The sequence below is a fragment of the Cryptomeria japonica genome, chromosome 1 (genome assembly GCF_030272615.1).
Source record: "Cryptomeria japonica chromosome 1, Sugi_1.0, whole genome shotgun sequence".
Lineage (NCBI taxonomy): Eukaryota > Viridiplantae > Streptophyta > Pinopsida > Cupressales > Cupressaceae > Cryptomeria > Cryptomeria japonica.
Window position 1 is genome coordinate 162,803,524 of NC_081405.1, and position 14,476 is coordinate 162,817,999.

Sequence of the window (14,476 nt, forward strand, 5' to 3'; positions counted from 1 at the left end):
TTTTGAAGCACAAGACAAATATTGGCTTTTGAGGCCTAAACAAACCTATCGGTACAAGTCTACTGACACAGGTTTCATAGGTTTACCAGCATCGGTCTACCTATTAGTAGCCCTATTTCACTGTCTTTTTGGAATTTTATCCAGATAACACCAAACAACACCTTAAACAAATTTAGGTTTCAAACACCCTTTTGGGATTACTATCAGATTCAAGAAGATTTGATTTCCACCTTATTCCTACACAATTCAACACCTACTTGGGTCACAAGCCTAATTGATCAGGTTAGACCAATTTCACAAATGAGGTATATGAAAATGGGATCACTGGAAGGTTCCAACTCTTTAGAAAGTTTCTTCTATGTTCAAAAACTCCAATTCTATCAATTCAACTCATTGTCTCATAATTATTCATTGTATGCTCAATGAAACTCATCTAATCTAATCTAAACCCTCAACCAATTTAGACTAGGGCTTGGTGGTAATGTACCAACCAACTCCTCTGACCTCACCCCTTTGGAATCTCAAAATACATGTCCCTAACTTGCATTCTACCCATGGCCATCAGATCCCAATGAATAGATTGTGAGTTAGGGTCTTATTTCCATGGTAACCCTTGAAAATGGAGGGTTTCAAACTTGTAGAGGATAAAATGCTTATAACTTCCACTAAACTTTACTTCCCAAGGTTAGACCAAATGCATTGTAAGGGTGTTTCAGGGTTCGTTATAACCAAATAAAAAATTCATCAGTAGGTCTCACGCTCTGTACGGATAGTATGAAAAATAATCACGGTTATGGCGAAATCAAACTTGTTCTATTCACTTTCTCCACCAAACTTTACAAAACTTTTGACTCGGTTCTTCCTACGGTTGTCTAGGCATATATAAACCTTTTCCAATGTCCATAACCAACTTTTGAATAGTTAGGACTATTTGAGAAGTAGTTGGCATTCTACCGCCAATTTTGAAAAGTTACTTGACAACAAATGCAACATTTTGCAACTCAGGACAACATCGGTTATTAACCATCTAGACCTTATGGAAACACATCCAAGGTCATTATTTTCCATTGTTTTAGACTCCAAACACCTAAGACAACATCCTAAACATACTAACATTGAAAATTAAAATTCCAAGCCTTCATGGCCTAGTATACCTCTAGGTTTATATGCTCACCTAAGAGATTATGGACCATACAAATATGCATTCAATTACATCAAGGTTGATCATTGATCCAACCCATTAATACATCACAAATGAACCTATAGACACCACCATGTTCTTGAAAATAGATGTGTAATGGAATATGCTTTGCACCACTTCTCCTGAGTTTGTCCCTGTCCCTCTTCCAGAGGTTGAGAGTCTTGTTCTTGTTTCATCTTCTCCAAGTGAGTCACTTGCTTCCTCTACAGTGGCCTACATGTTCGACTCCTTGGAGGACATCTTGACCTTGTCTATGATCTTCACACATTCATTTTCCCTTGCCTCCTTTGAGCATGTAGATGAAGACATCATTGTTGCTTCATCTCTTTCCCTCACTACTGGTGAGGCATCCGGTGCAGCCCTTGTGATAGTTCCTCTTTGAGCTCACCCCTCTTCTCCCTATGACCTAGATTGGGAGGATGTGGCTCTTCTTGAGGATGATGATCTCCTACAGTAGGATCCCCTCTTAAGGGTTGATTGTTAGGTCTTTTATTGTTCATCTACATCTACTTGCATGTGGTTTGTTTGTGTTATCCCATGCTTTCTTTATTTGTTTGTTCCCTCCTAGAGGACCCAAGTCACTCCATAAGTACTTGGATATGGGAGGTTGACTGTTTTTATCTATTGTGCTCTCTTGAAGGACACAAGTTACTTCATAGGTATCAAATACAGGGGATTTTCTGTCGTACACATTACTCTATTTATCTACCCCCTTTTTCTATTTGTCATATCTTATTTTTATACATTCAGGAATGATGCAAAGCATTGGGGGAATTCTTTGCCTTCTTCCATGTTGACCCAAATTTTCATTTTCTCTTTGTCTTCATGTGCTCTTCTTCAGATCCAAGAAATTTGGCACTATGACGATACACCTATATCGTGGTGATACTATATATCTTTTTGACACTACTATGGGTTCTGATGCCAAACTATCAAATCCCCCTATCCTCTTACATTTTATCTTTTGATGTTGTGGACATTTATATGTCACTATCTATTGCTGGCATTCCACGGAAACATCTCATTATGTTGACGCACCACAATTTCTCTTCTCCTTAGAATTCCATGCCTTTTGTGCATGTCATTCTAAGGGGGGGCCATCATATCTACACTTGTCTTTTTAGCTTTGGCATTTATCCTTTTTGCTTTTGCATTGGTTTCTTTTATTGACTATTTTTATTGCTTGCCTAGGTGGGGGCCGAACCACTCGATCTTTCCCTTTTCCAAGATCACCTAGGTGGAAGCCAAACCACTTGATATTTTTATTTTCCCAAGCTCTCCTACATGGAGGAAAAACCATTCTTGAGTGTCCTTGTAGGGGATAATATACTACTCACCAAATTTTTCTTCCCTATCTCATGGCTATCTAGCGCGTCACTACCCATGCTCGCAAATCTATCTTTATCTGCCCTATTGCATGGCTATCTAGTGTGTCGCTACCCATGCTAGTGAAATTTTATCTTTATCTTCCCTATCATATGGTTATCCATACCAACATATCATGCCCTATCGTATGGCTATCTAGCATAATGCATCTTGTTACCCATACTGGCGTATCTTATACCAATGACAACTGTTTATCTTGTATCTTTCTATAACCAGGGGCTTTCCTCCAGGCAATGTTTGTTTATGTTACGTTATCTTATCCTTTCCTTTACCTTACCATCCATCAGGCTAGTTTGCAGCTAGCGGGTTTGTGATGTACCAAGTACCAATATTTATTCCAAATCATAGCATCACTCGTTGGGGGAGACCTCGTCTGATCAACAAAAAATTGCCTCCTTGTTGTGACTTTTCTTTCTCTGTATCTTCCTCTACTTTAGCTTTGCATCCCTCAACAAAGGCATGCTCGCTAAAGTGGGGGCAAAATATAATATAAAAATGTTATCCCTTGTAATTAATGTGACAAATGGCACTTTTACATGTCATCAGAGGTCAAGATTCACCATCTTGTCCTTTTGTCCACTTAGATCATCCTTTTTAGCTCTGGTTGAAGCATTACCATCTCCATGGACCTATCACCTTTGGAGACATAGGCATGATGTGAAGACGTTCGCGTGGCGCGCTAGCGTCCTGCAAATCTGAGAGTCTGTAGGTGGCCATTTGAGTGTTACGCCTAAGCCTGGAAGTATTCATAACGCCTCTGCATGCACCCACCAACATCCGAATTCATTCTTGGGCCTTTATCTTTCAGTTTGGAGGCATTTTGAGGGGACTCTTTGGCAAGTTTGGCAATTGTCTTGCAGGTTAAGCTCTTGGAGACCAATTTGGGAAGCATACTATCAACACCACCATTGTTGCAGAATTCAAGAACACTACACCAACATTTCCAATAACTGTTCATGAAAGGGGAGTTTTCTCAAACCTCTCTTTCTTACTTTCCAAATCTTCATTTCCAATATTGTATTGCATTTTCAATTGTCTTTATCATATTATTATTCTCATGGCTTCTTGGGTTGTTCGTGTAGTTGGAAACACCAAAATGAGGGTCTGACTTAGGTAGGCTCCAAAACACAACCCCCAACACTTTCCTTTCTTGCATGTGTGTAGGTACTTTACCGTGAAGAGGACATTAACTTGCAGGAGGCTTCATAGAGTGGACCTTTTTTTTGTCTATTTCCTTCCATTTTATCCTAGTTATTTTACATATCACATTTATTAGCTTAGTTTCATTATTTTTTGTATTTTTACTGCATTATAATCACACTTGGAAATTTTTGTACGAACTATGTCCCTCATCCATATAGGACGATAACTTGTTGCACTGGTGTCCCAGACCCGTGCGCTCGTCCTTCAAACAAAGGCTTGACAGAGTCGTCTGAGAGCCTCTGATTGTGATTAACTACTTAACTTGGTTGTCTTTATCCCCTGGCTCAACTTAGTGCTAGTTCGTAGAGGTAATCGGAAGGACGATTTATCCTCAAGGATACATCATCCTTGAGGTGGAAAATTCCCTCCATTATAGGTGGCACCATGTTTCTCCTTCTCCTCTTCTCCTCTCCAAGATCCAATCTCCAAATGACAAGTGCACAAATGAGCTGGAAAGAAAACCCTAGGGGATTATATAGCGAGTGGTAATGTAAGCAGGGTGTGTTACCTAGATGGACGTGTGAGGCATGTGTGTTCTTTGACCATACCACATTTTCACAAATCAAACATTTTTTTATCAGGAGATCAAAATCGAAAAAAAAATGAAATCCAAAATATTGAAAAAAAATTGAAATATCATAAAAATCAACGAAATCGACTTGATCATCATTTTTTTCACAATTCATCTCCCGAGGGGGCATAATTATAAGATTGGCATCCAAATCAATATTTGGGGCACAAAATTAAAATTTTTGGCAACGACATGAAAACAATTTTTTTTGGCAACATATCAAGCGATCTTTCTTTGAATCAACATGTGGTCACATGTCACTTCAAAGAGGGGAAAAATGTAGACGTATAAATCTAACCACATTATTAAATAAATATTTAATGTTTATTTAATCCATTAAATCAAATTCCTCTATTAATTAAATCACATTTAATTAATCCCCCCACATTCTTCTATTGATTAAATAAATTATTCAATTTATTTAATTGACCACATTCTAACCTTAAATTAAATAAATCATTTTTATTTAATTAAATCCCCATTTCCTATTTAATTAAATTTACATTCAATTAAATTATTTATCCTATTTAAATAAATCAAATTTATTTAAATATTCATCCAATGCAAATTGTAAACACTTTTTGAAATAAATCATTTTATTTAAAATTAAATCCAAAAATTCCTCCCACTTGCATTCTCCTAACAAATCCACTTGCATGACTAAATATCTTCTAGGTTCTTCTAGATTCTTCGAAACCATCCTAATTAAGCCTAAACCCCCCTTAAGCATTCACACACTCCTTAAGAAAAGGGTTACTTGTCAAAAACCCTCAAAGTCTTCATAAACTATTAAAGGCTTTATGTCTTCAACAAGTTAACTTCCAAAGTCTTCAATAACCATTAATGGTTAACTCAACCTCAACCCAAGGTTAGAGACTTTCTCTCTAACTTAACCCTTATCTAACCTATGGGTCTCTTCAAGCACTAATTGCTTTGACCCTAGTTATCCTATTAACCCTTGCACAAGGGTTTATCCTTTGGACAAAAGGATTATCCAAGAACTCAACCCATACCTAACCCTAACCTTACCTCCTAAGGTAACCATGATGTCTTCTTAGGCATCTAATGTCTCTTGCATCTCCTCTCAACCCTCCTCATGGTGACACTTGTCAACATGGAATTGGGTTGAAAATATCACATGGATTTAAGTTCATTCAATCCTAGCCCTTGTTAGGATTATTCAATCTAGACCATCCAATTCCCCAATTCTTCTATAAATAGCTCCCATTTCTTAATAATCAAGATCCCAAGTTATACATAATCTTTCTTGTGTAGGTTATCAAGGAACTCCATTGGCCATCTCTTAGCAATTTGATCATTTAGTAGAATTATATTCGTAGAATAATCATGTTTAGCATATCATAGCCTATCATATTGGTAGTATATCATCTTAATACCATATTCATGCTAGCTTAAATATCATCCTAATCTCATCATCTTTCAACATATGATAGTTGCATATCAATATCATGTTAAGATCTTAGTTTCTTTGCATTTATATCTTTGATCACACACCCCTCATTCTTTAGGTAGTCATCCTAGAGATCAAGTGCTCATCCAAGCTAAGAGACACCTTGATTTGAAGGTTCCTTAGAGATAGAGAACAATGAGATGATTTTAGGAGTTTGATTGACTAACTTGTTTGTTCATTTAAATATCTAATGCAATGTTTCATTGGTACATTTGAATGTGTTTTCTATCATTTGGTTGACCCCTCTTATCAACTGTACATTTTTGGCACCCACCGTGGGGCAACCCACTCATTCTAATGAATTTTTCCATGGGTTCACACCCAAAAAAAATACAGGAAGTTTTAGGGCATATAACATTTCCTGTGGAGCACACACACCTTGTTCTAGTGCATACAAACTTTTTGTTAGCACATATACACATTATTCTAGCGCATACAAACTTTTTGTTAGTGCATATACACATTCTTCTAGCGCATAAATGTTTTTTGTTAGTGCATATACACATTCTTCTAGCGCATACAAACTTTTGTTAGCGCATATACCATTTTCTGTAGTGCATTTGAACTCTGTTCTAGTGCATACAGTCTCTGTTTTAGTGCATTTAACACATAGAGTAGGAAAAAAATGTAAATGATCAAGAAATCAGGCTTTTGAAGCCCACCATCAGATTTGATTTTCTAATTGGTTGCTTGCAGGTCTAACAATGGTTTTGCATGAACAAAGAAGGAGTTAGCTTAGTTTTTCTTTCCTTGCCTTCAAAGTTGGTAAAAATAATTCACTTTCCTTTTTACAAAAAGTTAAAAAGTACATGTTCATTTGGTGTAACTAAAAAGGACCTCGTTCTCATTTGGTGCTTAAAAAGAGTCAAATCTTTCTTTCTTGCAAGGGTAAAATGAACAACAACTCAAACTTGATTTTTCCAAGTTAGAATCACATCTCTTTTTGGTCTCTAAAAAGAACAAGGCAATTTTTCAATTCTTGGAAGGATAAAAAGAACAATCAATCTTATTTTGCAAGTTAAAAACAACAAGACATATTTGATTTTGGTACTCAATTTCTTTTGTTGACTAGGTTTGCTTTCAAGTTCAAACAAATTCTATGTGAGACTAAAATGAACACCATGTTTGTTGGAGCAACATCTCCAAATAGCAGTTAGATAATCATTGCAATGAACGATTAAAAAGAACAAGTTGCAAGTTGTGTCTCGAAAGTGATAGGTATATTCTCTCCACTTAATTGGGTGATCAAAAAACCAAACTCACTATTTAAAAGTTTTATTTCTATTCTTGCAATAAGATAAAACCTTTAGCAAGTCTTCCCTCCCGAGAATCCCATAAGGCCGGTGAGAGGGGGACAAACTTAGTGGGGAATAGCTAACAACAAGTATTTCAACCCACTATAATCAAATGTAGATATGATGAAAATCACGTTCAACAATTTTGCTCAATGACTAGCCTTCCCCCAGTATACTTGAGATACGTAAAGCCTTTGTTCTAAAGGTTGGGAAGCCTCTCAAGGGAGTTTATCATTGAAGACCTAATGAAAGCCTTACTAAGAACCTTAGAATTAGAAACCCACTGAGTCAGTATCCAAACATCCTTAATATCATAGTGCAAGGGTGGGGACAATCCGCCCCCAAGACACTCACCATATATCTCCCAAGAAAATGATCCAATTGAGGAGCAATCTTCTTTGGTTCAAATTTTTGACAAAGGCAAAAAAATGGGCACACCCTAGGGTGTGACATGACTGTTTGAGCTAAAGGAGTATTGAGCTATGGGCTATGATATTATTGATGACCCTTGAGATTAGAGACTCTTCTTGATGTGTCTTATTATTCAAAATCAGTGAAAACAAAGGGGATTTGAAAACATCCTTAAAGAACATACACTTCATGTTTTGGATGAAAGCTACTATTGTGTTTATAAGTGTTCTTGTCAGATATCAAACAACCATTTTCCAAAAATATCAACAAAGTCAAAAATCAATTTACAATATGTAAATATCAGAAAATCCTATAAAATAGCACATTTGACTACTTGTATGGTGCATAGGACATTTTCTGTGGCACATATGATGTTTCTGCTAGTGCATTCAATCATAACAATGTCACATTTGAACAATAAGTGGTGCATACAACCAAAGAAGTGACACATTTGATCAAAAGTCCAATCCATATACATTAGCGCATTTGAGATAGAGGCTATTTCCAAAGAAGGTTTTCAAAAATCCAAAAATTGTTTCGAGTACCCTTTTAAGTGATCTTTAAGATTCAACTGTCACAGATCAGGTTTCTTCCAAAAAAATAAGAAAAATATCAACCAAAGTGATCCAAGTTTCGCATTTTCAACCAATATCAACATTAGATACTTAGTCTAGGTATCCAAGTTGGTCGAAACAAATCTAGTTTCCGAATTCAGGATCTTTCATCCTTCATCAACAAACTTTATCACATATTTTTGACATACTTAGTCATATCAATAGGGTAATATTGAACCCCCTATTCGACTTAATGGACTTGAATATTAAAACAAAGTATTTATCAACCAATCCAAAACCAAAACTTTGATCATTTGTATGACCACCCTCAACACTTAAAAGGAAGAATCTCCATTAGAAATCTAAGTTGAAGAGAAATAAACCTAGCCAAGAGAAGATCTTGAAGAAAAGGAATTTTCTCTACATAAATCACAAACTCCTTGTAAAGCATCACACTTTCTTATATTGCTTTCATAGCTATTCACATGGTAAAGGAATTGAGTTTGATGAAGAATCCTTGAAAATGTGTGCCTTCACACAAAGGTTGACATTATCACAACACCTAAATTTTGGTGGCAAGATCAACTTATCTTATCTACTTGAAGAGAAAATCACCTATTGAATCACATGCCAATTTGGACAAGATCCTAAAGCTTGAGACAAAAGGAAATAGAAACAGAACCAAACATGTCATACGCCGAAAACCTTTGGAGCAGGTATCAAGATATGAACATATAAAATATTAGTGATGAAAAATTCAAGAAGCCCAACAAGACCCTAAGTTCCAAAAATTCATGGAAAGGCTTCTAGAAAATGATAGAGACAAGTATCTATTAATGCTAAATAGTCATGGAGCCAGATCAACCTAGGGAAACACAAAATAGAGCAGAAGCAGAACCAAACAACAACAACAACAACAACAACAACAACAAGGAAACACATAATAGAGTAGAAGTAGAACCAAACAACAACAAGGAAACACATAATAGAGCAGAAGCATAACAAAACAACAACAACAACAACAACAACAACAAAAACAACAACACCACCACTACCACCACCAACAACAACAACAACAACAACAACGATGACTCTTTGAATGCATTGACTCAACAAATTCAAAATCTTTAACAACAAATGCAAGATATGCAAAGAGGAACAACAAGGAGGTATAACGTGTAAGACATTTGTCCCTATCCATTTGAAAAGAGCATAATCATGCCTCCTTTTCCACCAAATAGTTACATTCCAAAGTACGACAAATACAATGGCAAAAATGACCCACAAGATCATGTGAGGTAATTTTGCACTATGAGCCTGGAATTTGCACACAACGAGACTTATTTGATGAGGTTATTTTCACAAAGTTTAGGAGGACCAAGCTTGGAATGGTTGTCAAAACTCTCATCAAGAATCAAGACATTCAATGAGTTGGTAGACAAATTTGTGTCACAATACTCGTATAATATCCAACATGAAGTCACCATGCTCAATTTATGCAATACAAGACAAAAGAATGCTGAACCTTTTCTCACCTATTTACAAAGGTGGCGAATTTTTTTTTCAAGATATTCTTGAGAGATACCAGAAATAGAAAATATGGACATCTTAATCAATATGTTAACTGAGGAAATGTGTTATCAACTGCAATTACAATGTCCACCATCTTTTTTAAAAATGATTGAAAACGTTCTCAAAATCTAGGAGGCTCTTATAAAAAAGGGAGTATTAAAACTTCACAAATAAGGAGTTGGTCCTTCCAAAAACTACAACAATCCTAATACCAACGTTAACAAATCCAAATTCTGGACGAGAAATAAGAACATAGTGAATAATGGTATACTTGACATTCATAACTTAAAACCAAAATAACCAATATTGAACTTATTGGGAACTGCACTGGTCAACAATCCAGACAACAACAAACCAAAACCATCCCCTGCACCATATCGAAGGAAATTTACACCTTTGGGTCAATCACTTGAATCATCATTTTGAGAAATTTTGGAAAGGAAACTGATAAAATTACCAGATACCAAAGACTATGAACCACAAGTAAAACCATCATGGTGGAAGGATGCACAAAGTTGTGACTACCATCGAAGGAAAGGGCATAGAATGAACGATTGTCAATGATTAAAGAATTTGGTCCAAGATTTACTAGACAAAGGTGATATAATAGTAAATGGACATAAAACTAATGACGATCATTAAGCATTCAAGAATTCACTTCCTAATTATGACAAAGGCGCATCATCATCCTCAAATAACAAGGGGGCCCATATAAATCATGTGTAAAACAATGTCATCAATCACATCTCAGCAAATGACAATCAGATCAATATTATTAAGATTAAGGACAAGCAAGAGCAAGTCCCAATAAATGTGACTACACAGGTCCAATCCAAGTATGTTTTGAAAGGAAACACTTCCAACGTGTCCACTCCTCTAAAAGAGCAATATAGCCCGATAGATCAATTGAAGAAAACACCGACCCACATATCAATATTAGAGCTTCTCAAGATCTCACCAGCACACAAGGATAATCTAGAGAAAGCCCTTGTTGACACTACGGTTCCAAATAACCTGGATATTGATCGATTCCAAGCCATGGTGGGGCATTTAACTGTGCCTCATAATCTATCATTTTCTGAACATGATGACGTCTCTTTAAGTCATCCGCATAATAATCCACTCCATATTAAAGTCCTGGTCTATAAACATCAAGTGAAATGAGTACTAATAGATGGAGGAGTGGGTCTAAATATTTGTACTCTAAAACTTATCTATGCTTTGGGATTCTCAGAAACAACCATTGATCCTAAGAAAAATATAACAAAAAAATCATGTGATGATGAAGAAAGATCATCAAAAGGGCTCGTGGTATTACCTATTCAAGTAGGACTAGTTCAGAGGGATACTCTATGTCAACTCTTGGACATAGACTTATCTTACAACATACTTTTGGGTCATTCTTGGATCCATGAAATACAGGTATTGCCATCTACATACCACTAGTGCCTAAAATTCCCATATGATGGAAAAGAAATTTCCATCACACTAGACACTATTCCTTTTCAGTATTGCAATAATCTCAAAGCAACTTAGAATGTTCTTGTAGCACACAATAGGGAAGCTCTCGCTTCCATATCATTAAATAGTGAGGACTAGCTTGAATATCTATCCATAGATTTTGAGAAAGAAGTTAAAGGAAAAAGACATGGGAGAATACTCTTTTGAACCATCCTCATGTCTATCAAAATCGCCAATTTCGCCAAGGTCTCATGGACAACCATCAACATCCAATGAAAAATCTTCACAACCCATCAAACTCTTCGATGGTATGTTTATTCAAGCAGGAACACTAGCAGATGAAATAGAATACAAGGATGTCTTTAACTGGTTATACAAGGATGACGAGGACACACAAGCAACAATCCCAACAGAAGAATATGGCAACGGTTTCCAAATCCAATATAGCAGTGGTCCTTCTGGTTGTACAATATGCTAGGAAAGTGACATTAATCTTTTCATTTATCTATGCAAAGTGTGTATTTCAGTGATTATGATGAACTTTTCCAATATTATTGGCTAGACTCTCCTTTTGATAACATATGCTAGTACAATCTAGACGTAATATGCTATATTGTTTCCCTATTTTTTATGTAAATATTAATTCAGACACTATATCCTATTATTTTTTGTTTTGGCATCCATTCGGAATGGTGAATCCCTATGTACCCTATGTAATCTTCTTGGTAATATATTATCAATTGAAAAAAATGAGAATAAGGTTAAATAAGCCACAATACTATCTTTAGAATGTGATTGAAAATCTAATAACTAATTTTAATCAATAAAAGGATATGTGAGTGCACATTTGAAAAAAGGATAAGATAAAAAATATCATAAGTGACACCAAATTTATGTGGAGAAACCTTTTTGAGAAAAAAATACACACAAGAAAGAGGGAAGGAAAATTATTAATCTTCATCAAATAATGAACAACAATACATTTAAATTTACCCCTCTAAGATATTTGATAGCATTTTGATACCTACAAATTAATTATAAAACTACTATATCATGACTCCAATTTATAGAAATTTGTGGGAGGGAAAAATATTATGGTAACTCAAAACAAGAGACAAAAGAAGCTTGCAAATGCCCACACCAAGCATAATGGGTAGAAAATAAATAATCTATAAAATAATTAATTTCGCATTTCTCTCACATGGGCAACTTACCCATAGCCATTAAAAATTTATTTTTCTCCAGTGCACCATAACTCTTTGATGTCTTTGAAATCTCCATATATCATGCAACAAAATGCACACTTGGGTGCTCCACTCAAGAGAACATATAAATGACAATAGTCAACATGCATCGACATGCAAGATAAGATTCTTCCACTCCCAAAGAGGGTGACTATGAAGAATAATATAACATTATAATTTATAACCACCATTAAGACGTCTCCACCTCTATGAAATATAATTAAAATTTGTCATAGAACATAAATAATAAATATTTTGAGTCTCATGTCCCCTAGAGCACTTCCCATGAAGTATGGAGACACATGAGAATGAGTTTAGCATGGAAGGTTAATGTCACTTGCTCTAGTCAATCTAAACCCTCCATTTCAATAAAACCCTATTTATTCATTTTTTGATCAACACATATATAAATATATCCTCATCCTTAATCAATTTATTGATCTAATAGTTGCAATATATTATGCTAAAAATCCAAAGGTTGTTTGTCAAGCCTGCATCAAATAAGGATAAACATAGATGGATATTACTTTTTATTTTTATAACTCATGATCAACCAAAAAAAAAAATACAAGTTTTCAACAACAAGATATAATGTTTATTTTTCATTAAAAAATTTATTTTTTCTTCTTATCTGAATCTAAGGTATTCTTGAATCTCAAAAAATAATTCTCTAGATTTTGTCTATTTCTCCCTTGTTTTACTTCAAATATATGATATATTTTGACACTTCTAGTGGGAGCTGCATCCCTCATTTGATTTTAATTTTTTATATTTTAATAATTAATTTTCTATAATTTTTCTATGCAGTTTGGTTTTCAATTCTAGATTATTGTATTTGCCTATCTTATCATATTTTCTTTAAATAGTAACATATTTTCCTTGTATTTTATCATTTCAATGCCTTCTAATTACTTTTTGTAGGATTGATGAATTTATTTATTTATTTATCATATTTGTCTAATATTTAATATATTTTCTTTATATTTTATCATATTTTCTTTCTAACTATTTTCTATTGGTTTAATCTACATGTTTTATATTTAGATTTTTTTAATTAATAATTGTTGTATTTTTTGACATTTTATCATATTTTATTTATATCTATTATATATATTGATATGTTTGATACGTGTTTTCATGTATGTAACCAAATTTAATTTATCTACTTCTAGACTTCTATTTTCTTGATTTTCATTTTTAAACACTTCCCTTGTAAGTTTTATACTTCTAATTTTGTAACTACTAATCAGTTTTTGCAAAATCATTTCTCCTAGGTATTGTAAGCTACTAACAATTTTCACATTGGCTCATGTGTCCAAGATTTGATTTTAAAACAAACATAATTGTTTCAAGTTAATAAATTATTGAATATTTTTTTATATTTTTATGTGTGTAAATCCCTCTTTCTAGAAATAGCCACTTTCTAGAAATAGAATTTCAACTATCCCAAAGTGGCAAACTAGGACTTATCAACAAATCAAAAAATAATATTAATGTTGGTGATATGGTTTGAACAAATATATTATTTTATCACCAAAAATAAATAAATTAAATAGACTTTCTATAGATAGGAATTCGGAAATCATCAAAACAAGTAATATTAATTATTAGTTCAATCACAAAAACTAAAATGCAATGATAACAATCCTAAAAACATTCAATGAAAGCATGAAGATAAAACATTCAAAAGTAAATACTATGCAAACCATATGTGGATATGAATGCTTCCTTCATGTGGCTCCATTGTTCTTTTTTCCTCTTCAAATAGTTTGGTTGTGGATCTCACCTACAAGTGCACACACATAATTGAAAGCATGTAGACATGATTATTGATCAAGAGTACTCGAAATGTGATTGATTAGAAATTCGATAATCTGGCTAGGGGTCAAGAATCAAGGGGTTTGATTGAAGAAATTCATCCAATTTATAGACAAATTGGAGAGATGGATCAAATTAGCATGATTCAATTCAAATGGAAATTGCAAATCAATTATGTCAATTATGACAAATTATGACAAATTATGCACTTTCTATGCAAAATTTGTTGATTGATGATTTATGACAAATTATGACAGACTTCTATGTCAAAAATTGATTGATTGTCAAT